The sequence below is a fragment of the Netta rufina genome (genome assembly GCF_964035555.1).
Source record: "Netta rufina genome assembly, chromosome: 24".
Lineage (NCBI taxonomy): Eukaryota > Metazoa > Chordata > Aves > Anseriformes > Anatidae > Netta > Netta rufina.
The window spans coordinates 3054896-3076160 of record NC_140148.1 but is presented as its reverse complement, the minus strand read 5'-3'; the positions used below and the strand labels follow the sequence as shown (position 1 = coordinate 3076160).

General features: G+C 50.4%; 1 protein-coding gene across 4 annotated transcripts in view; it reads left to right on the top strand.

Moving 5' to 3' along the window:
• The window catches only part of KANSL1 (KAT8 regulatory NSL complex subunit 1), a 91971-nt gene that overhangs the window by 25151 nt on the left and 45555 nt on the right, over positions 1-21265 (top strand). The window lies entirely within an intron of this gene.

The following is a 21265-nucleotide window of genomic DNA, read 5'->3' as shown; positions in this document are numbered from 1 at the left end:
ACCTGGAAGTCGCACCTTGTCCTTACAGCCCTGCCCCAGGGGGGCAGCCAGGAGGAACGAATGGGCTCTCGCTCAGGTATTTCAGGACTTGTGGGTGATGCTTTGGAGAGGTTTGGATAAACATTCACTTTACTTTGCGTTGGGAAAAGTTTGTCACAGCATCCGAATAGCAGCAAAACGTCTGTGGATGTGGGCTGGCATTTCGGGACGGGTGCGGTGGCTTGCCTGCTGCCCCGCAGCCTCACACCCAATTGCAGTTAGCGTTTTAGCAAGGAAAGGGGCCCTGCTTAGAGCTGATCCCTGGTACTGAAGCCTTACACACCGGTCTGGGGGATGGGAAAAAGGTTCCCATGTTGTTACCCCGGCATCTGGAAGCGGCTCAGAGCCGCGTTTTTGTTCTGCCGCTGCCGATACAAGCTGCAAAGTGACTCTGCCTGACACAAGAAGTGGAGGAGCAGCGAACGTGGGCTTCCTTACAGAGCCTGGAAAGGTGCGCCTCGCAGATGTGCTTCTCTTCCTGCAGGATTTTGGTTTTCATTATGCTGTAACGTTGCCTTTTTTTTTTTTTTTTCCCCCCTCCTTTGTTCTCCGTTCCAGCAGATACGTTCTGGTTGCGCTCGCTCGGCAGCAGCGCTGCGCTCGGCTTCCAGCTGGGGGAAAAATGTTTTCCTTGCTGCACTGGCACTACCCCAACAGCTTTTTCCACAGAGCGTGTTTTGGGCACACCCTGGCCGTGGTGCGTTTTGCAAGTGTCTCGTTTCAAAGGCTCGGAGAACTGGATGGCTTTGCTGGGCCATCCGCGGGAGAAACCCCTGGAGGCGAAAGGGAACTTAACAAAAAAAAAAAAATAAAAAAAAAATGACTTAGGTATTAGCTGCTGAATGAAAGAAAGGACTTAAAAATACAAATGGATGAAGGCACCTGCACTATACCTGGAATTCAGCCGGGAAGCAGAAGCGATCTTGAATTGCAGTCGAGTGCTGGAGTTGCCCTTTCCGTCCCCAGAGCCAGGTGGGTCCTGAGCTGGAGCTGGGTCACTGCTGCGCCCAGAGCTGTCCCCAATGCCCTCTGCTCACAGCTCTGGGTGTTTGGAAGACTTGCTGATGCACTGGCTGCTGATGAAATCAAATGGTTTGCTCGAGTCACATCCAACTTCTCTTTCCCCCAACCTTCCCTGTGGTGAGGCTGCTTTTTGCTCTGCCCCTGCGCTGAACAAGCTCCTTCTGGGCAGGGTACCTGGCACGGCCACGCAGAGCTGAGGCTTTTGGTGCCTGGGATGTGTTTGCAGAGCATGCACAGCACCTCAGGAGCAGCAGAAGGGATGGCCTGGTGGAAAAGAAACACTTGAAAAGGAGCTGCTGAAAACCTGTGATGCTGAGAGCTTAGGTTGCCCCCCAGCTTCCCCAAAAAAAACAGGCATCAACCTCTGCTGCAAACTGGTCCCGCTGCAGGTGCCTATAACCTGTAGCCCCCCAGCTTTGTGCCAAACCCCTCGTGCCCCTGGGAGGGTGCAGGCTGGTAGCTGTGATCCTGCTGAAGGATAGCTGATGAAGAGGAGCAGCTCGGCAGTGGTTTTTTTCCCCTGTACTGGTGCAGCTTTAGCTGCAGGGCGAGCTGTTCCTGGCTCGTGGTGGTGGAGTGGGGCTGGGAACACCTCGTGATGCTTCTGCTGGCGGCACGGAGTAATTCGTGCTGCCCTGCGAAGGAGGCAATTGGTATCACAGCTGAAAAAAGGTAAATCCAGCTCAGGCCTACGCACATCCAGGGGAATCCTAAGACTTTGTGCTGTCAGGCCAGTAAAAATCTTGTGTCTTTTAACCAGTATAACGATACTTCCAGAGATACGTGTCCAGTTATGCTTCCCTTACTGATTTGAACACCCTCCTCCAGTAAAGGATGGAAACTGAATGGTGCCAGAATTTCTGATCATACAAAATCGGATCAAATTTACCAGCAAGTTTGGAACAGGAGAATAACTGATGTTAAATCTAAGTCTTATTCTTGATTTGACACAATTATCAGTAATAGTTACTTCTGAGCAAGCATATGTGGAATGTAAAGAGAAATATATATGAACAAAACCCCAGACTTCTGTATGCTGTCACTACTAGTGACATGGCAGTGTAACTACAGGATTTGTGTCGCCCCTCGCTGACACGGAGGGGCAGGCAGGGAGCAGCCCTTGGCACCTAGCCGAGGACGGCCCTGTGGCTCCAGGTGTCCCTGTCCAGTTCTCAGATGCTTTTGGGACTCGATGAACTTAAAAAGTGCCCCCAGCAGACGCCGGGGGTGACCTGTGAAACGTCACATCACTCGGCTGCCTGCTTAATGAAATATTCACTAACTGAAAGTGGTGCAAAAGCAGCAGCACCCGTTGGTGCTCCGATGGTGGCTTTTAAACGAGGCTCGAAACATTCGGTCCTCGACTTCACAAAGGGGGAGGTGAGGAGGAGCAAGGTATTCCTCATGCAGCAGGGATTTGGGCTCGGATTTGTGACATTTTCGCAGTTGCCATAGTAACACAATGATGTTGTGAGGAGTGTTGCAGGGTTTTTATTTCTATAAGGCAGGACTGTAAAATATTAATGGGAGGCGGCGTGAATCGGAGGGAAGTCGGGTGGTGTTTTCTGGTGGGAGCAGGAAAAACGAGGCTAGGTGGGAGCCGGTGGTTTAACTTAGGTCCTGAGCCATCAGCCTTGTGTAGATCAAACTTTCCCGGGCTAGAGAACAGAAAATAAGAGCTTCAGTTTTCTTGGGAGTGTTTGCCATGAAGTCCTTCCTCTCTGGTACCGGAGGTGAAGCTCTGGAGGTGTTCTGCTATCAATCATTTTCCAAGCCCGGGCAAAAACTATCTTATCTCACGAGTAGTTCTGAACCCAGCCCGTGTGCGGTTGGAACTCGTTTTCTTTTTATGATACTTGGTTAAATATTGGGAGCTGTTGGCCCCTTTGTGTGCCTGGATTTTTCTTTGAGCTCGTTTGGGTTAAAAATGGGACGGCTCCGTTTGGAAGGCTTTGTGGCAGGGGAGCTCATGTGGCTTTCCAGGCAATCTTCATTTAGCAAATTCCCCAGTGGCTCCCACTTAATGACCGATATTGAGCTTTTGCTGCTTCAGGGCTGCTGCTGTTACACTGCATTTTCAAATCCAATCCACTCTCGGGTAAGAAGTGCTGCTTTTTTATGTAGATTTAATAGATAGAAGTCACAAAAATGGAAAAAAATGGTTTTTGGAGGAAAAAGGGTTCAGAGAGGGGTGCCTGTGCAGACGTTTGAGGGGCTGTGGATGCGAGCTGTGCGTTGCAGCCCCAGCAGCCGTCCCAGCCCAGCGTTTCTGCCCACTTTTTGGCAAGCAGCAGCAGCGGAGGGCAGCCAAAGGCGCTGCGGTTCAGGTGACCTTGCAGTGAAATCACCTGTAGGAACCCAGCAAGAAGCAATTCCTGCCGTCCGGGTCGGCTGAAACACCAGCGCGCAACCGTCTCACTTCCGTGTGTCTTATCTGTGGCTTTCTGTTATCGGGTTAGATATTGAACCTTTCCATTAAGTTAGGCATTAAGTCTTCCAGCCTCTGGCCTCGCTCAGGGTGCTCGTGTGTTGGGTGTCTGAGGGGATGGATTATGTGCCTGGCTTGCAGCTCTGCTAGAGCCTCACATCCTGCATCCAGGGGGAGAATATTTGTTCATTTTTAGCAGCCCTTCCCATTTCCAGGCTGGGACAGCAGCGTAAATAAAAACGGCAGCAGCGAAGTCTGCCTATTTTTGTGTGAATTGGAGCCCTGCTCCATGTGACTTCTGCTATTCCAGCGCTGGCTATTTCAGAAAAAGAAAAAAAAAAAAAAAAAAAAGAAAAAAGAGACAATTAGCCTTCTGTGGGTGTGCATTTTGAATGCAGAACACTTGCGGGGCTCTTGCTCCATGTATGCAACATTTTGTGGCGTTGGCTCTTGACTGTGTCAGACGAAAACAAGAAAAGAATTCTCCCCGCTCCTGCTCTGCTGTGGGCAGCTCCTCTGCCATTTGCAGGGTTTGCTGAATGTCAGAGGGAAGATGCTGCTTCTCCTGACACAGCAGAAAATAATTTGAAGAAACTACAGCATCGTTAGGAAGTCTTTCGAGGCGTTAGCTGCTTTTTCTATTTCAGGGCAGATAAACCCAATACAGGGTAATTTTTGAGTATTATTCCAGTGCACGCACGTGACTGTCGTCTTTTTGATTTTTTCCAGAGGTTTGTCATTCAGGCGTCGGTCAAAGCCCTGCCTTTTAAATGAAATAACTCAATCTGTTTGAGTTGTAGCCAGCCACTTAAAGAAAATCCTTCGGTGTGATGATTCATATTGAGCCTGAGGACAGCTTTCCATATCCAGCCCTCCAGCTCGCTTCCCTGCACCACCCCCCTCTCCCTGCCTCTGGAAATGGGCAGGGAGCCCAAACCAACTTAACTCCTTGTTACTTAAACCTATTTTCATTGAGTGATTCTTGTCGAAAATCTTACCTGAAAGCCTTGACTGACACCGCCTTGCGTGTTGGATCTTAAACTGGCTTACCAGGTATGTCACTCCACTTTCTTTCAAGCTGCTTTTTTTTTTGTGAACATTCCCACTTCTCCCACCCCTTATGGGCTGCAGGGAGATGTCTCCAGCTGCAGCACTGAGGTACGTGGCTGCTCTTCTGGGGGAATATCTGACTTGCCAAACGCGCCCTCGTGGCTCTCCTCTCTCTCCTGAGCGAGCTGTCCTCTTGCATTACCATCCAGCTCCCCGAGGTAAAGGCCTTCTGGTTATCCATGCAGGTAATCCTCCCGTGGCGTGGCTGCCGAAGCAGCATTGCTTTTCAGAATCGTGACCTCTGCGGGGGGAAAGGAAAGCTTTCGTAACCCGCCCGAGTTGTCATGGCACAGACCTGCCGTATTTTTCCCCGCTGTTCCCAGCCGTGCTCTGGTTATGTTAAATGTCTGAAACCGAACGCCAGGCTGGGAACAGGTAAGCCCCGAGCAGATTAAGCTGCTCTGCAAATGGACTCGCTTACTCTGCCTGCCTTCGTGTGCTAGAGCGAGTGAGCTGTGCGCTAGGGCTGCGGCACTCTCGGGTGATGAATTCAAAGAAAAGGGCTTGGTTAAACCTTCCGGTGGCTGTATGAAGAACCACTGAAAGTGCTCAGTTCTTGCTGGCACACCGAGTGTCTCTGGCCTTCTCTCATTCTCCCTGTGGGCAGCAGCTGCGTGTTTGCTGCCTCCTCCTCTTCACTCTTGGGTAGCCCCTGCAGCCGCTTCATCGGGGCTGGTGTCCCCCCTGCAGGACCTGGTGACCGAGTGATGGAAGCCGCACAGCCCTCGGGGTTCCCTCCTCTTCCCATCCTTCCCACAGCTCGGAGCGATGGGATCCGACAACTCCTCAGCGACCCAGCTCCTAGAGATGATAAAATGCGTGCAAGACTTGAGTTTCTTGAGTGCTGCCGTGCGTGCAAAGGCTCCGGTATAAATTCCCCGAAGCTTTTAGTGGTGATGGGCGCGTCGAGGAACGGCTGCAAGGCTTCAGCACCGGGAAGGTCACCTCTGCAGTCGTGTAGCACCAAATCTCAAATCTCATAGCACCAACAAAGTGCTCCCAGTAATGAGTGTGCTGCTGCCCAGCTACTCGGTGAATCCACCCCAGGAATCCTCTCATTGCTGCCTTGCTCTGATGTTGCAGCATTCCTCAAAATCACTTTCATCTCGTTCTTGTCTGCTCGTTTCCAGCCTTCTGCACCCAGAGCACTTGGCTGTGTCAAATGCTTGCCTTATATAACTGAAACTTTTTGCCCCCCTCCCTTTGGAGCTTTCTAGGAGGAGTTTTTCCTGCTCTGATGTAGGTGTTTGACTCTCTCAACTTGTCAAACTGGCGTATAAAGGAATTTTCCCATTCTGGGGCTTGCTTACTGGAAAAATATTTGTTTTTGCTGAAGTTTATTAGGCTTGGGAGGAAATTGTCTAATCTCCCTCCCCTTTTGAGAGACTGAAAATAAAAAATTTCTAAGAATATCCAACCCTGGTGGAGCCTTCCTTCCCATAAGCTTTATTTTATTAATTTTTTTTTTTTTGGCAGTGTAAGAGATTGCCCGGAGCCGTAAAGTGAGTTTGCTGCTTATTGTCTGGAGATTGGGGATTTTGGTCGGACGGGAAATACGGGGACGTGCCCGTGCCTGTGCGGGCTGCCCTTGAGAAGTGCTGACCGGGTACAAACGGGAGCGCTCCCTGCAGTAACAGAGCTCCCGTGCCTCTCGCTTCAGTTCGGAGCATAACTCGCCCCAAAGCACCTCGCTCTGCTTCTCCGGCTGATGCCCGCCTAGATAAAGGAGGTTCTGAGAATTGGCGATTATCGACTTAGCAGGGCTTACGCTGGTGTTGTTATTTTCCCCGGTGCAGTGGAGCAAGCGGGCAGCACCCCTCCTCTGCCACCGCGAACAGCAGCAGCTGCCTGATTTCCTCCAGGATTAGCGTCTCTGTCGTACCTATGATCGGTTTTTGACACGCATGGGGACAGAGAGCTGTGCAGAGAAGGGTCTCCTCTCTCCTCCCAAAAACGTCTTAGAGAATGTAAGAAAACCAAGTAACGATCTCACTTTGATTAAAAAAAAAGGAGCACATCTTGTAGCTGCCTGTGAGCTTAGCGCTGGCTGAGACCAGTTTTAAACTCCTTACGTTTATGGCAGGAGATCAGATGACAATTTCGGAGGGAAAATGTCCCTTTGTGCCCAGATCTGGCTCTTTTTAGGTTAAAACACCCCGCTGCCGCTAGCGTTTGCTGTAGCACCGCAGCCCTTGACCGGGGCGCTGGGGCACAGCGGCTGCACGGCCGCTCTGGGTCCTGCTCCGGTCTGCTCCAGATACAGCCACAATAAAACATCGTCGTGTGTCCTCCAGAGCCGGGAGTCCTCGAGGTCTGGGGAGGGGAAAACGTGTAATAGTTTGGGTAATAGTTTGGCTTTCAGACCCTTTGGACCCTTGGAGGCTGTGTAGTCATCTTGCAGCCATCGCTCTTTGTTTCTGACACAATTCGTTTTGTCTTGGCTTTTGTTGGGAAATGCTTGGCTTCGGGCTTCTTGAATGCGTTTGAAAAAGGACCATGTGTGTCAGGCTTCCTTCTGACACGTCCAAACAACGCTGATGTGAGGCAGGGGAGCGGGGTCCTGGAGCAGCGAGGCCCAGGTTCGGCCCCGTAACTCGCCCTGATGGCCAACGAGAGCCTCTTGGGCACCGGGCCTGGGACTGAATTTGCCATCAGCATTGTTTGCAGCAGATTTTGGAAGCCTCAGTAGAAGGAGAGTCTGTATTCTCTTCTGTTTTGTGTGAACCTCTTTAGATTTTTGTCTAGCGTTAAGGTCTGGAGGATGACAGTAATGCAAACTATTTTCATGTGCTGCCTTTGCTCGTAGATTGCTCGGCTGAATGTTGCCGCAGCTTAATTTTTTGGCTCCTGTCCTGGCTTCCAGGCATGTGAGTGTGACATGCTTTGCTTTTGCTTGGAAAGAAATTAAAAAGCATTGAGCCTTCGCTCTTACTGAAAAGTGCAACTCTTGTAAGGTCGCCTCTGTAAGGTACGTAGGGCTCCATTCGCTCCTTCTTCCCCAAAAGCCTGGAAAAAGCCCTCCTGACCCAAACACTTCCAAACTCTTCTGACAGATGGGTCTGGCTTTTTTTTTTATTTATTAACTGGGGAGGGTCGGGGTAATGATGGGAGCTCTGCCTCTCGTACGAGGTGTTTCAGTGCTGCCAATCACAACATCGTCTAAAAATATCCCGTCTTCGAGAAGAATCTCTTCTTGCAAATCGGAGCCTGATATTAAATAACGTTGTGTTGATTGCAGGGCATCCACGTTAAAGCAACAGGCCAGTGCTCAGGGCTAACGTAGGTGCGTGTGAATGCACGGCTTGCTTTTACTCCTAACTATTAAATCGCTGGGTATTTCCTACAGCCTTTACACAGGATACAAATAAAATCAGCCTGAACTTGAGATCCTTCAAAAAACTCAGCAAGGACTTGGACTGCAAGCTCGGGCTGCAAGGGGGTCCTCTCAGGAGGTGGAACCAGACTTTTTCTGTGCCAAAACGTTTGCTTGGTGCCTGGTGTTTTGGCATGGACTAAACATTATCTCGTCTTTTTTCTAGAGTCCCGAAGTAGGGAGTGTGTCTTGGCTGAACCTGGTTGAAAGGGTTGGGCACGGGCTATCCAAGCAAAACAAATTTCTGGTGGAGCTGCCAACGGCGTGTGTGACTTCAACCACTTTTTGGGGAGGGAGAATGACAGGGGGTGGAAATACGTTGTGCCTGTAGCCGCTCATTTCCCAGGGTGGCTCCGAGCAACGCGGGTGGAATGGCAGGATAACAGCCTCTCGTCTTTGAACCGTTACAGATAAGGAAGGACTGAATTATTTTAGGCCAGAAGCTGGGCCTCGGCGTGTTCTGTCCTCCCCAGGTTTGGTGCCGTGGCCGCAGCTCCCTGCCCTCCTCTGGGCTGCCCTCGCTCCGGCGCTGGAGGCAGGGCCTCCCCTGTTTGCATTAACAACAGGGAGCAGCAGCAAACCTGCCACGTCTGCGGGATAGCGACCCGCATTGTCCTTGACGAGGGAGGATCCTTCCAGCCGTTCACCTTGCCAGCAAGAAAGCAGTTTTCTTTTTTTCTTTTTCTTTTTTTTTTTTTTAGGAGCAGCTGAGTTGTTTGAAAGCAGCGCACAGTTCAGTGACGCCAGAGGAGAATGCACTTTGCGGATGGGAAGTGCTGCTTAATTGCTTAAGACGGCAATTTATTCTTTCAGGCTGTGGAATTTGTCTACTTGAAAACCAGAGATGTGGCTGGGAACTCATTATTTCGGGCTCTTTCTGGCTGCCTGGATGCAGTGGGAAGCATCTTGCGTGTGCTGAGCGAAACGCTGAATCTTTGTGTCTAAATGAGAAGAAATTAATACTTCTGTGTATTTTTTTATGTAGTATCAGAAGCCTTCTGCCTTTTTGCAGGATTGTGTTAATCGTTAGCAGCTTAATGAGTTGAAGTGCTGTAGCCACATGGAGATGTGTAAACAGACCCACAAAGAGGATTCAGGTAGCGCTGGGGTCAGGAATGGGCTGCAGGAACCCGGAGCTGCAGGAAAAAATGCACCTGGCAGTAAGTTTACTGAGCAGCAGTTGAGTCGGGCTGCTGGAAAGTAAAAATAGTCCTGTTTTCCTCTGCACGTGTTTACATAAAATCCTTTTTTTTAGCTGTTTGTGTTGTTTTTTTTCAACTATAGGGAATTCTGAACGACTTGTATGGGATTTATAGGGACCTATGAAAGCCTTGAAAGACGTCTAAGCATCTTACAGTGTGCGTGTGGCATAGCAGAAAGGTTTTACAGAAGTTTCTGTGTTTACTGTTATCCCAGCAGTTTCCTCTTGAGGCCCTTGCCCCGATCTCCTTACCTACAGAAATGGTTCAGTGCCAGAAAGGAGGGATCCGAAGTCCCTTCTAATTCCAGGAGAATATAACCTCATTAACGCAGCTTTGGGGAAGGGCAGGAAGCGAGGTGTTTGTAATAGGTGAAAGCAGGAGTATTTTGAGGATTTGAGCACCAAATCTTTGTGTGCATGGATACTTCCTCATAGTACAGCCACAAAAACATCTCCTGTTTTATTCCTTCACATCCCCAATCTGGTCTTGTTCTTTCTCTTCGTGTCCATTGCTCAGAGGAGGGGGTTATGTTGGACTGTGGCCGTGTTCCTGTAGCCTTCCTTGTGCTTTAGAAGACCAGAGGAAAGCTGATGAGGAAGCTGTGCTCTTCGTGGTAGGTTTCATTCCTGTTTGTTAGGGGCTGGTTTAAATTTTCAAACTAGAGGTTTCACATCTCGGCTCAAACTTGTTAGAACTTTGTGGGTAAGAGTAAGCAAAACACGTAAATGTGGCTGACTTCTCGGTTTGTTTGGGAGCCTGCTGGAGGAGTTAGGTTGTCTCTTGTGAAGTTCTGGCAAGCATTCCTTATTTGTAACTCGCAGCTTTCAGAAATTTAGAGGTTTTCCTTCACCGTCACTTCTGGTAAGTGCTGCTGGCAGATCCGGCGCGGTGCAAAGCGCAGCCCTGCCGTAGCTCGGTCTGTTGGCATCTCACCTGAGCCTCCTTCCCCTTCACCTCGCCTCTAACTGGAGTCGAAGACAGACCCGAGAGCCCCCACCCCTCAAAATAGGGGAAAAAAAACAAAACACAAAAAACCATGCAGCATAACTTGCCTAGCAAGCGGTGCATCTGCGTCAATTTGGTTTTTGCAGCATTTTGCACACAGGCCTGGAGATCGTTTGCCCGGGTCTGAGAAATGTTTGGGAACTTGCAATCTTCTCCAGGAAGATTTGAAATCTGAAGCTCCTCAATAAGCAGAGGACAGCCTATCAGCTCCGCTTCGAGTGGAATTAAGGGGTTGCAGATTCTTATTAAACCAAACTGCCTGCAGTTAGCAGCTTGTCGAGGACTTCATTTATAACACAGAACACTTCTTGCAGCTCCTTAGTGAATTCTGGTTGTATCTCGAGGGACGTAAATCACGAGTTCTTTGTCTTCTTGTGAAGGTCAAAGAAGTCTGGAGCACTCTGTATCAGTCTGGCAGGCTCAGAGGGGAAAGCTTTTCTCAAAGCCTCCAACTACTGCTTTTTCCCCATATTGTGGGCCTTATTCTTTATTTTTTTCCCCACCTCCTCCCCTCCAGATTGGAGCCTGAAGTATTTGGGGGTGTACATCGAAACAGAGGAGGGTCCATAGCCTGTGTGTCTCCAGCTGCAGCTGTAACAAGTGTGCCAGTTGCCCGAGCTCCTCCAGGGTGAGGCTTTTGCAGCCAATTAGCAGGAATAGTTGGCGTGGTAAAGTAAAATAAGTATTGAGAACTCCTGACCAAAGCCCAAATAGACTTTGCAGTGTTTTATTCGTTCCATGGAGAAATAAAGGGAAAATGCTGCCCTGGGAGGTGGACTTCACATACAAAATGTTGCTGAAGATCCTCTTGTAGCTCGTCCCCGGCGAACACAGAGCATCTCTGCTGGTTGTGTACCTGTGCTTATAGCAGGTGAGAAAGCAGCGAGCGTGGTGGCCTCTGGAGCATCAGTCACGGTGTTGTCACCTTCCTTTGGCCTCGTGATGCTGGGTGAGGCTCGCGTGGCCACCTCTGCTGCCCTCGGTGCCAGTTCCTCCGGTCGTAGCAGGTGTCTCCGAAAATACGTGCCGGTGTTTTCCGTCCTCTGGTGAGGAGCAGTGTTCCTTCGGTGCTCTTTGGAGAAGGGAGGCCAGCCAAATTGAGTCCTGCTACACGGCACCACATCCCTCCTTGCTCAGAAGCTGTGTACGCTTTAAAACAGCTCACCCAAACTGCAGCTCTGAGCTTTTTTATTGCGATCACCGAGCTGCGTGCCACTCGGTAACGTGTCCTGCTAAAATTGTCTGCTTTCTGAATCCCTTTTCTATCACTTCTCTGATGCTTGAGATGGAACTAGGCTTCTTTGTTTGTTTTCTGTGTCCTTTTGGGAGTCATACCAATCAAAAAATGATGCGGTCATCGCTCTTCTCAGTCTCAGGTGCCACCTCTGCCAAATATCCGTGCCTGAACTTCGGGGAAAAAGGTGCTTGGAGACCGGACCTTTCCTAAATTCCCGGGAGACCAAAGCAAAGATGTCAACGAGAATAAATGTTCCTTGTCAAAATGGGAGTTAATAAAACTGCTGCACGGCTGGTGTTTTCTGGAAGGTTGATGATTTACCCATTGCTGTGCCTGGGAATCACCGAATCTGCTGCAGTCGGTGGTTGCGAAAGCGCAGGGTGTGCTGCGCGTGGGAAGCTGTGGGAGGAGGCTGGCAGCGGAGCATTTCGTGAAGTTTTTATTACAGGTCCTTGGAGACAGAATTCCTGGAAGGTGTAACAAAACACCCGGTCCCTCCGCAGCAGTTGGGTTTCCATGGGGGGGTTTGTGCATGTGGATCCTCCCCAGCTCCCTCCTTCACAGCGGGAGTTTCCCACGCAGCTGGGAAGCGTGCGGTGCGCTGGGCTGCTGCATTTCAGTGGCAATGCCTTTAGTTTCAACAGCCCCGTCCCCAAAACCCAAACCTCCAAAGAATTCACAGCATGGAGTAGGCTCCTTGATGCCAGTGGTTGTCTCTGGTTTCTCTCTTGAAGAAGAAAGACGGGGAGGTCGCCACAGCTGAGGATGCTCGGTCCAAACACATTCTTGCTGCCAGCTCCTCACACAGCTGAGCATTCAGCTTTCCCGTTGTGCTTTCAGGTGACACCTTTTGCATTCATTTACCACCTTGCAGTCCAAATTCTCGGACTGTTTGGTCATTGAAACAACTTGGGTACATGTATGAAATCTTTGTCAAATTTTAGCTGCTTTTGCCCTTCCTTTCCCATCGTGATGGCTCTTGTGTGCTGCACAGGGCCCAGCTGAACGGACCAAAAGACATTTCCTTGAGCCAGTGTCAGAAAGGAAAGCCTGTGGATGAGGAGATGTGTGTGGGGTTAATGCTGGGGTTGATAAGTTGTGAGTTTCCTCCCCGAATTTGGGGCTGGAGGCCCTCGGAGCCCAATTACATGCAAAGAGCAGGGAATTGTAGAGCAGCAGCGAGCCCGTCCCGGTGCTCCTCCTCTTCTCTGGTGCTCGTGCTGCTTTCTGAGTGTCGTGAACTCCGTGGTTTGCGCTCTTGTAGGAAAATCTCTCGAGTGAGTCTTAAATCAAGCGTACGTGGCTAATTTAAAACACCCCTTAAACTTGTAGCGTGTGATTTCTGGGGGGGAAGAGCGTGCTCGGGCATACGGCGTGAATTTGTCTTCTGCAGGAAGCGCAGAGCACGTGATTTGGACGCTGCCATTGGGAAGATGATTTCATATGGCTGAAAGTGCTTGTGATCATTCTTAAAATTGCTTTTTATTTCCTGCTTGCGCCTTGCCAAAATCCCCTAAAGCGATGCGTTCGCTTTCTGCAGCGGGACTGGGACCTGTTGGGCAGAGCCAGCCCCCTGCTCGTTCTGCCGCGGTTACTCCGTGCGCACGGGGGCTTCCAAAAGCGGAGTAAATAGATTTTAAAAACAAAACAAATCAAAACAACAACTCAGCAACTCGGGGGAAAGAGGCTGCCAGCGTGCGGTGGAAGGAAAACGTTCGTGGGAGTCTTTTCATTCCCTTATTAGACCTCTGAGAACCTCGGTGGGGAAGAGACTTGATGATATCTGTGTTGGTCCCGTTGGGAAAAGACTTGGCTTCACAGCTTCTCCTCTCTAAACCAGCGGTCTCCTGAAGCTGTTTTGTAGGGAATTGTTCTTGACCAGCCTTGTGAGCACCTGGATTAAGCCTGCTTTTTGTAGTGAAGGACGTATGGAAACGTATACAAGCTGTTGTGTTTTTTACTAGTGCACACCCTTTCCTCCTTTCCAGGAAAATTGGTGTTAGTGTCTTGGTAACAATTGCAGCTATGGTTTATAGCCTCAGAGCCTGCTTATTTTTGTTGTAATTGTAAATATTTGAGCATCTTCTTGTTCTCATTAGGCTAAGGATGACTCCCTCTGTCAGTAGTAAAGGCTTGAATTACGGGCTTGGGATTCAGACGTGAAACGTTCGTGATCTGATTTATCTCACCCCGAGCTTGCAGCCTGCCAGCCGCTCTGCAGTAGCCGTGCGTGTTTGTGCCCTGGTGCGTTTTTGATTTCAGGATGAAGTTTATTAACTCTCTGCTTTGGGATGGGAGAGGGCAGGAGGCAGGCACCGTGCGTCAGGGAACGCCGTTCGTGCTCTGCCCTGCTCGATCTGTGCTGACTTGTTGGAGGGTGTGAGCTGTCCTGGCTCCAGCCCGTGCCACGGGATTTCAGACTTTCAAGTCGAGGTGGTGATGTGCAGGTACTGCTGTTTTCTTCTGTTAAATATAATCCTTCTCTTGAACGGATTAATAAATAAAGGCATTGGGCAATCGCACACATCTGCCTCTTGTCTTCCTGGCACAGATAAATCCTGCTGGTGGATTTTGTCCTCTGCTGTTCCAAGAAAGCTCAGCTTCTGCTCGGGAGGTGCCTGCAGTGCACGATTCCTCCTTTTGCAGTGTGAGGGCTGGAAGGGCTCCGAGCTGCCTTCCTGGGCGCTGTCTGAGAACTGGGTGTACGCTCAGAGGTTCTGTAACCAGCAAAATGCTTGTCAGCTAAAATCAGGCTTATGTCTTCTGTGCTAGGGTGTTTTAAGCTGAAACTTCAGGGACTGTTGTGTTGGGAATGTCGATGCGCACCGGCAAAGCTAGCAGACCTTGTTCTAGTATATGTAATGTACATTATAATGTGGTGTGAGAGCTGAAGGGAGGCCACTGGACAGTGTCCCCTCTTGTTGGAGTACTTAAACTGAAGGCGCGCTCTGACGGATGGACTGCAGAAATTTTCCCTCTGGGGTCACGTTCCTCTGCTCCAGGTTTCCATCCGACAAGGATGCAGGATTTCCTTGGCCTGTTTTAGCGTGTCGCTCTTAGGATTCGTGCTCTGACTGCTGTACTGGTAGACCAAGGTGAGTTATAGGGTGGCCGGTGCCATCTGGTATTCGGGGAGCTCTGTAGCCACCATGCGTGTTGCAGGGTGAGCTCAGCCCCCCACGGTGCTTGCTGCCTTCTCCACCTGCACCCGGGGTAGCACTGGCATTGCTCCCTGCCACAAAACGTGCAGGAGGAGGGCAGGGAGGTGTCTCTGCACAAGTGGCCTGTGCTCCATCGCCCCGAGGTGCTCAGAGCAGTGCGTCAGAGTCTGGAGACCAAGAAACAGCAGCAGGAGGGACAAGAGGTGTAACCCAGCCACGTGCTTTGCGTTAAGAGGAAGAGGAATGTGAAGTCCTAGGAGCTTTGTCTTCACTTCTGACATGCGAGTACCACGTGATGTGCTACGAGAGCTGAAAGAAAATATTATTTTGATTAAAGAGTAAACTCAATTCCAGAAATTCCCTAAAAGCTTTTTCAGGTACAGGGAGGGAGACCTGGGCTCAGATGTGCCATTAAAGAAAACCTCCTTACTGTAGCTCTCCATCAAGCGGCAGTGCTGTTTGGCCAAGCTTGGAAATTCCTTGTCTGAATCTCATTTTAAAACTTGTTACACGTATAAATATTTATATAAATATTAAATATTTATATATTCTATTCCTGCTTAAACCTTCTAGAGCTTTTCCAGTCTTCTATAGGGCATTTTTTTTCCCCTGAAGTTTCTCGTGGTTGGTGTGTGGTGTCTGAGCGTGGAGGTCAGAGAAACTTCATAGGCCGTGAAGTTGAGGCTCTTCGAGATCTGCAGGTATCCTACAGGAAGAAATGGCCTTTCAGGATGGTTTCCTGCCATTCAAGAATATTTTTGGTGTTACTTATCTAGTTTAAGGGTTGGAACTTGGCTTCCAGGATTCCTGTACCACGTCTACAAAAAGCAGATATCTGTGTAGCCATGTACCAGCGAGCAGAGAGGCAAATTCAGAATGATCTCTAGCAGTGAAGCCTTAAACTTTCTCCTAGCTAGCGTTTGCTGAGGTTTGAGGGCAGGCTCCTGGCCGGCTGTAGCATTACGTTGACTGCGAGCAAGTTGCAGGAGGGGCTGCCGAGGGGGGCCAAAAATCCCAGTTGAGGGTTTGATGGTTCTGGGTAGTGTAGGAGAACTTGAGACGCTTTTGGCTCTGACCCGCGTTACTGATGCGAGCAGAAACCCAGCGACCACATCGCAGCCTCGTTTTGGGGGAGCACCAAATTGGTTCATCTGGAAAGTCTGCGCGTCTTCACCTGGGTGCTAAGCAAAATAAGCACATAATTACCCCAAAAGCAGCTCTGGGGACAGCTCCGGGGGCTGCCCCGCTCCTCTGTGCGTGGGGAAGGGGACGGTGTCAGGACGCTTCCCCGGGGAGGGAGGACCCGACATGGATGCAAGTCCTTGAAACATTCCTGGCTCCCTCGGCATTGCAGCAGGGCTTGAAAAACCTTCGTCTTTGTGCTTTTGCGAGCGAGTTATTGTTGCTTCCTTTCGTTCTCGTAGCAGAACAGGTGGCCTTATTCTTCGGTGTCTTGGCAGATTTCCTCTGAAGCCTTATTTCAGGGAGTTGAAAGAGGAAGAGGGCACGGGGCGCTTTTTGAAGCCTCATTCACCGCGGACCCTATTCCCACCAGCGTCGTGAAGCCTGGAATAGTTCCTCCAGGATTCTTGGCTGCTTTGAAGCAATTATGGTTCCTCGATCTTGAAGCGGGGGACGTTGGCCTACAAAAGAAGAATGCGGCGAGGAGAAGCATTGAAATGGAGAAAGGAGGATCGGGGGCTTTATTCGCTGCCCCGGGATTTGCCCACTTTGTCTCAAGACATGCAGAGGTTTTGCAGGAGCTTGTGAAGGCCTGGAAGGATGAAAATAACCAGGGTCAGCACTCTCCATCTCAGAGTAGTAGGTGGCTGAGCAGAACCGCTGCATAATGAAGTTTGACAGTTGTTAACCCTCTCCTTCCCCCTCCACCTTCCTTTTTGTCCTCCTTTTTCTGTACCTTTGAGCCAAGCCTGGCCCGAAGTGCCTGGGGAGCGGATGCAGGGAGGTTCGCTGCCGAAACAGATAACGCTTTTTCTGGTTTTCTGTGTTTTCTGTAACAACAGCTGAAAATGGGCGCAGCCTGTTCTTTTCCTGCTCTGTGAAATAATGAGAGAGGTGCTTAATTTTAGTGTTTTTTTAAAGGAAAAAGCTCCCTGTTGGGAGGGGAAGGGGCAGGAGGGAGCGGGGGCCGTTCCCAGCTGGTGCTCGTCCCTCGCTGCCCGTCTCGGCTGAGCCCCAGGCAGGATGCGAGTGACCTCTGCCTCGGGTACTGGTTGTTTGTTCTGCTTTCCAAAATCGTCTTGGGTTACGTTTCCAGCCTGTTTACTCGTGTCTTAAAAGTTCAAACCGTGTCATCTCCTTCCTCTCCTGGGGGATATCCTGTGGAAGCTGGGACTGCCTCAAGAAGCTCTTCCCAGCGAAGCTGTCCCCCTAAAGCCGACTCCCAGGAGGAGGCAGTGGATTTCTGCTCTTGGCTGATTTCTTCAGCCTGGGGTGAGGGATCTGCGTGGTGCTGGTGGTGGCTGCTGCGTGTGCGTGGGTCCAGCTGGGTGTAGGAAGTGAGCAGCAGCAGCCCTCTGGCACACCGCGGCCGTCCTGCCTCTAACCACGGACACGGAGGAATCAGATCCTCTGGTGAGTCAGGGCTGGGACACTTTTTCAGTTGTTTGCTCCTTCTCTTGGTTCATGATTCATTTAGTTTTGACTGCAACTTGGGGAGGATGCCTGCTACTCTGGGGCAGCACCGGGATTATTTGTTCGAAGCGGCTGCAGGAGGAAATGCTTCTCCACCTCTGCGCCTCCCAATTCTCTGGCTGCATGGTGAAATCTCCCTGCTGAGACCACCTGGAACAGTTTGGATACCCCCAGGTTACGTGCCCTCGGTCTCCTAAGAGATGTTTCCAGGAAGATCTTGTTAAGCAATCAGCTGCTGCAGGGCTGTTTGCTCCTGACCATCTCTTGCTTAGAGTGGTTATTTCGGTAGCAGCCAGATGCATGCATGGTGACTGCCGAGCTGCGCTCTGCACCTTTGGGGGCAGAATTTAATGGAAACTAGAACAAAATCCTTGGATTAAAGCCTCCACGACAAAGATGATTCCATGAAATGATCCAAACACTTGGCTCGCTCTCCCAGGAATACCACATCAAAGCGAGCGCGGCCAAATGTTTTAATACTTCTTGTACTTGCTGGGACACACTGCTAGGACTGAAAATACTTTCAGCTTGGCTGCTCCTTCTGTGAGCACACAGTATGGACAGTGCTGCTTGATATTCCAATGACTGGTCTGAAAAGGCAGAGCAGCGCCGTGTCCCAGGAGCAGACGAGGCTGAGACGAACCCAGCGGTGCCGTGCGTCGGGACAGGAGCTGCTGCAGGGAGACAAAAGGATTGGGAGAGAGCAGTGGTATAGGAAAGCAAGCTCAGCAAAATGATGTCATAAACGTGTTTTTTAGTATTATTTAGTATTTTCTCCCTGTATACTTGAACTTCAAGGCCCAATGGGATCGCTCACATCACATAGAGAAAGAAGGAATCGTTGTAGGATGGGGATCTACTCGTGTCTCCTGGCTTGACCTTGCTTGGGTTGATCTCTTGGCCATCGGTTCTTGTTTCCTTCCCTGCCTGTTGGGTTGGGAAGCCTCATGGCAAGCTGAAGTGCTCGTGGATGGGATCTTGTCCTGTGCCCTCTGAGCAGAGCTGAGAGTTGTAATCAAGATGCGGTGGCTTTTGACAGTTTCTGTTACCACCGAGACTCGACTCGCTCTTGCTCGTGGGTGGATGGCTGGTTATTTCTTTTAACAGAGCGGTCTTCATCCTGAATGATCAGAAACTCTTTCAAAAGCGTGTTTTTCCCCTTGTTTTAAAAAAACACATTTCTGTAATTCTGGTTTATGTTCCTTTGTTTCTGCTAAATCAGGACAGGAGCGCTAAGCGTGCTCAGCCGTCCCCCGCTGCTGGTGCAGTAAGCCATCTTCTGTCAGCGCCGCGTCCTACCCCTTTTTGTTCCTTCAATCAAGGTTTATTTAGATTCGTGTTTCTGCAGAAATTACTCAAAATGCCTCCTGTTCTCAGTCTTCCCTTTCGGTTGCTAATCAGCCGGGATGTGGTTTGTCTCCTGTGTGTACGAACCCTTCTGATAGCTTAGCAAGAGTTACCTTTAAACAATTAAACATTTAAAAAGAGATCTATATTTTTTTATATACACGCAGCTTTAGACTTGTAAAAACAACTCTTTACGGAAGAACAAAAGAGCTAAATTACTGAAACGGTGTCGCAGTTGTGCCACGCTCAGCGCCGCGGTGGCACAGGGATAGATTTGGATTAGGGCAGAAGATGAGATTAAGCGCCGAGGCCTCCCTCCCTGACAGAGAGCTGAAGACGCCGCCCTCCTAATTTCCCTCCTAATTTCCTGCGGCGCACGCAGGTCGCAGTTGGCTCGTGAAGTTTGCACAAAGGTGGTATTGACACCGGCGGGATTCTGCTGGAGATGGAGGGTGGCGTGCCCTAAATCCACGCCGTCCTTTAGTCCGTAATTACGAGCACGCTTTGGCTCCGTTCCCGGGAAGACGTTGACACCTCCGAGGTTGAGATTCTGGGAGGTGAACAGTGCCTTGTGCTCAGAGATGCTGTTTTCTTTTTTTTTTCCTGTCCCCTCCCCAAGCATAAAGTCAAATGGGCTTCCTGCTCCATCTCCACTACTTGTCAGCTCCCGAGCACGGGGCTGTGAAACCGAACAGGGATTTCATTGAGGAATTCTTCGGTTGCTTCTCTCTTGGCTGTGGTGCTGTTGCCCTCTTCCTCCTGTCTCCCCTTTCGCGGTGCCATCTGTCTTTCATTTGCTTTCCCGTTTCCCTGACCTATTTCTGAAACGCGTTTGCACAACCTCTCCATGCGATGGCTGCGCACGAGTGTTTGTATTGCGCCCAGACTCATTTCCTCTGCCTTTTTTGCCCGCTTTGCCAGGCCTGGCAACCGCCCTTGAGGATCGCCGGGGCTCTTGGATCTGGTATAAAGCTCTGAATTTGCAAGGATTTGGTTAAACCAGGGCCGTACGGAGAATTTCCCAGCAGCAACAAGACGGGATCTGAGGGCAGCGGAGGCGCTGGAGCTTGGGTTTGTCCCTCTGAGTCCTGGGGTGGGGTTGGGGCTGTGGCTGGAGCTGAACTTTCACAAAGAGGAACTTGATTTACGCAGCGGCGGACAAGGGACTTCATTGTCCCAGAAGTGCCCGGCATGAAGGGGAGCATTGAGGCGCTGTCACCAGGCCAGGTTCCCGAATCCACACCTGTCGGCCGGCCGCAGCAGCCAGCCCCGTGCCGCCGGGCTCTCGCCTTTCTCACGTCGGGATTAGGGCTTGCATCTGCCGCAGTTGGCATCGAGCTCTGCAGAAACCCAGCAGCAGCCCCCAGGAGCAGTAAGCTTTGAGCACACGACAGTGCCACCATCCTCTTGTATCCAATAAATGGTAAATAGCCCTAAATTCCCCAAATTTCCCTACAAGTGTGAAGGAGGGAGCTTGGCACAGGCGGTGTGCTCTGGTACAGGACCGTAGGTCCCAGCGAGCATCCCATCCAGCAGGGAGAGAGTGCTGCTGAGCTGAAATAATCCCATGCCTTGTCTGAATCGTTGGAAAGTGCTCAATGCAATCAGGGCTGGACGGTGACGTGCACATAGGGGAAAAATGCAGCGTGGTTGGATTTGTTCAGGAAAGCACGTGCTGTCTTACACGCTTTCCTCCTTGGGGTAGAAAAGGAAAAAGAAAAAAAAAAAAAAAAGAAGAGGGAGGAGGGCTCAGAGCTTCCAGCATCCTGTCTGCAGTGGGGAAGAGATCTGCCCTGCACGTGATCTGGGGTTCAGGATCTCCATTTCCTTCCTTCCAAATTGTGTCGTTTCACTTCGTTTTCCCCATAATTGAATGTTAAGCGGGCAGAGGTTGGCTGGGAAGGGATGGCAGGGTTTTGAGAACTTCCCGGGCTTCCTTGCCCCGCTGCCTGGGGGCTTTCTCAGTAAACGCATCCATGAAATGCTGCCACTTCCTCTGACCCTAATTGCTGGCCAGTCTCTGATGCAGGCGCTGGCAAGGTCGCTGTGGAATGAGAGCTCTGGGGGAAGGGAGAGTTGTATTTAAAAAAAAAAAAAAGGCAAAAAAGGCTGGGTGTAGGCTGCTGGAGGTCGAATCGTACATTTCCTCTTGTACAGCATTAGTGCTAATAAATATATCCAAGATTACTAAAGGAGAGGGATAGTTTTGTAGCTTTTTTTTTTCTTTTCTTTTTTTTTTTTGAGACATTGAGGAAAGAAAATGGAGCGCAAGGAGACAAAAAGAACACTGAACGAAGTGTGTCCATGGGTTCCTCCCCACCTCCTCGGTCAGGATTCTGTGGTGGGACACCAGTAGTGTCCTGCTCCGTAAGGAACAGCTTTCCTGTGGGAAATGGTAAAAGGTTCAATAGAAGGACCCCATAATACAGGGACCCTCATAATTCACCGTGGACCTACAGCTGCACGCGCAGCAGCCAGCTTCTCGCCCTGATTTTGTGCTTTTATTCCTGCTCAGATGTGGATCTGCTCCTGCCTGGAGTTAATTCTGGATCTCTCCTCACTGTTCTCTCCCCAAACCTTCTGGGCTGGTGCCTTTTGGCTCTGCAGAGCGGCCGCACCGTTGTGACTTCACGTAGCTGGGCTCTGCGCTACACCAACTTCACCCTGCGAAGCCCGTCCCATTCG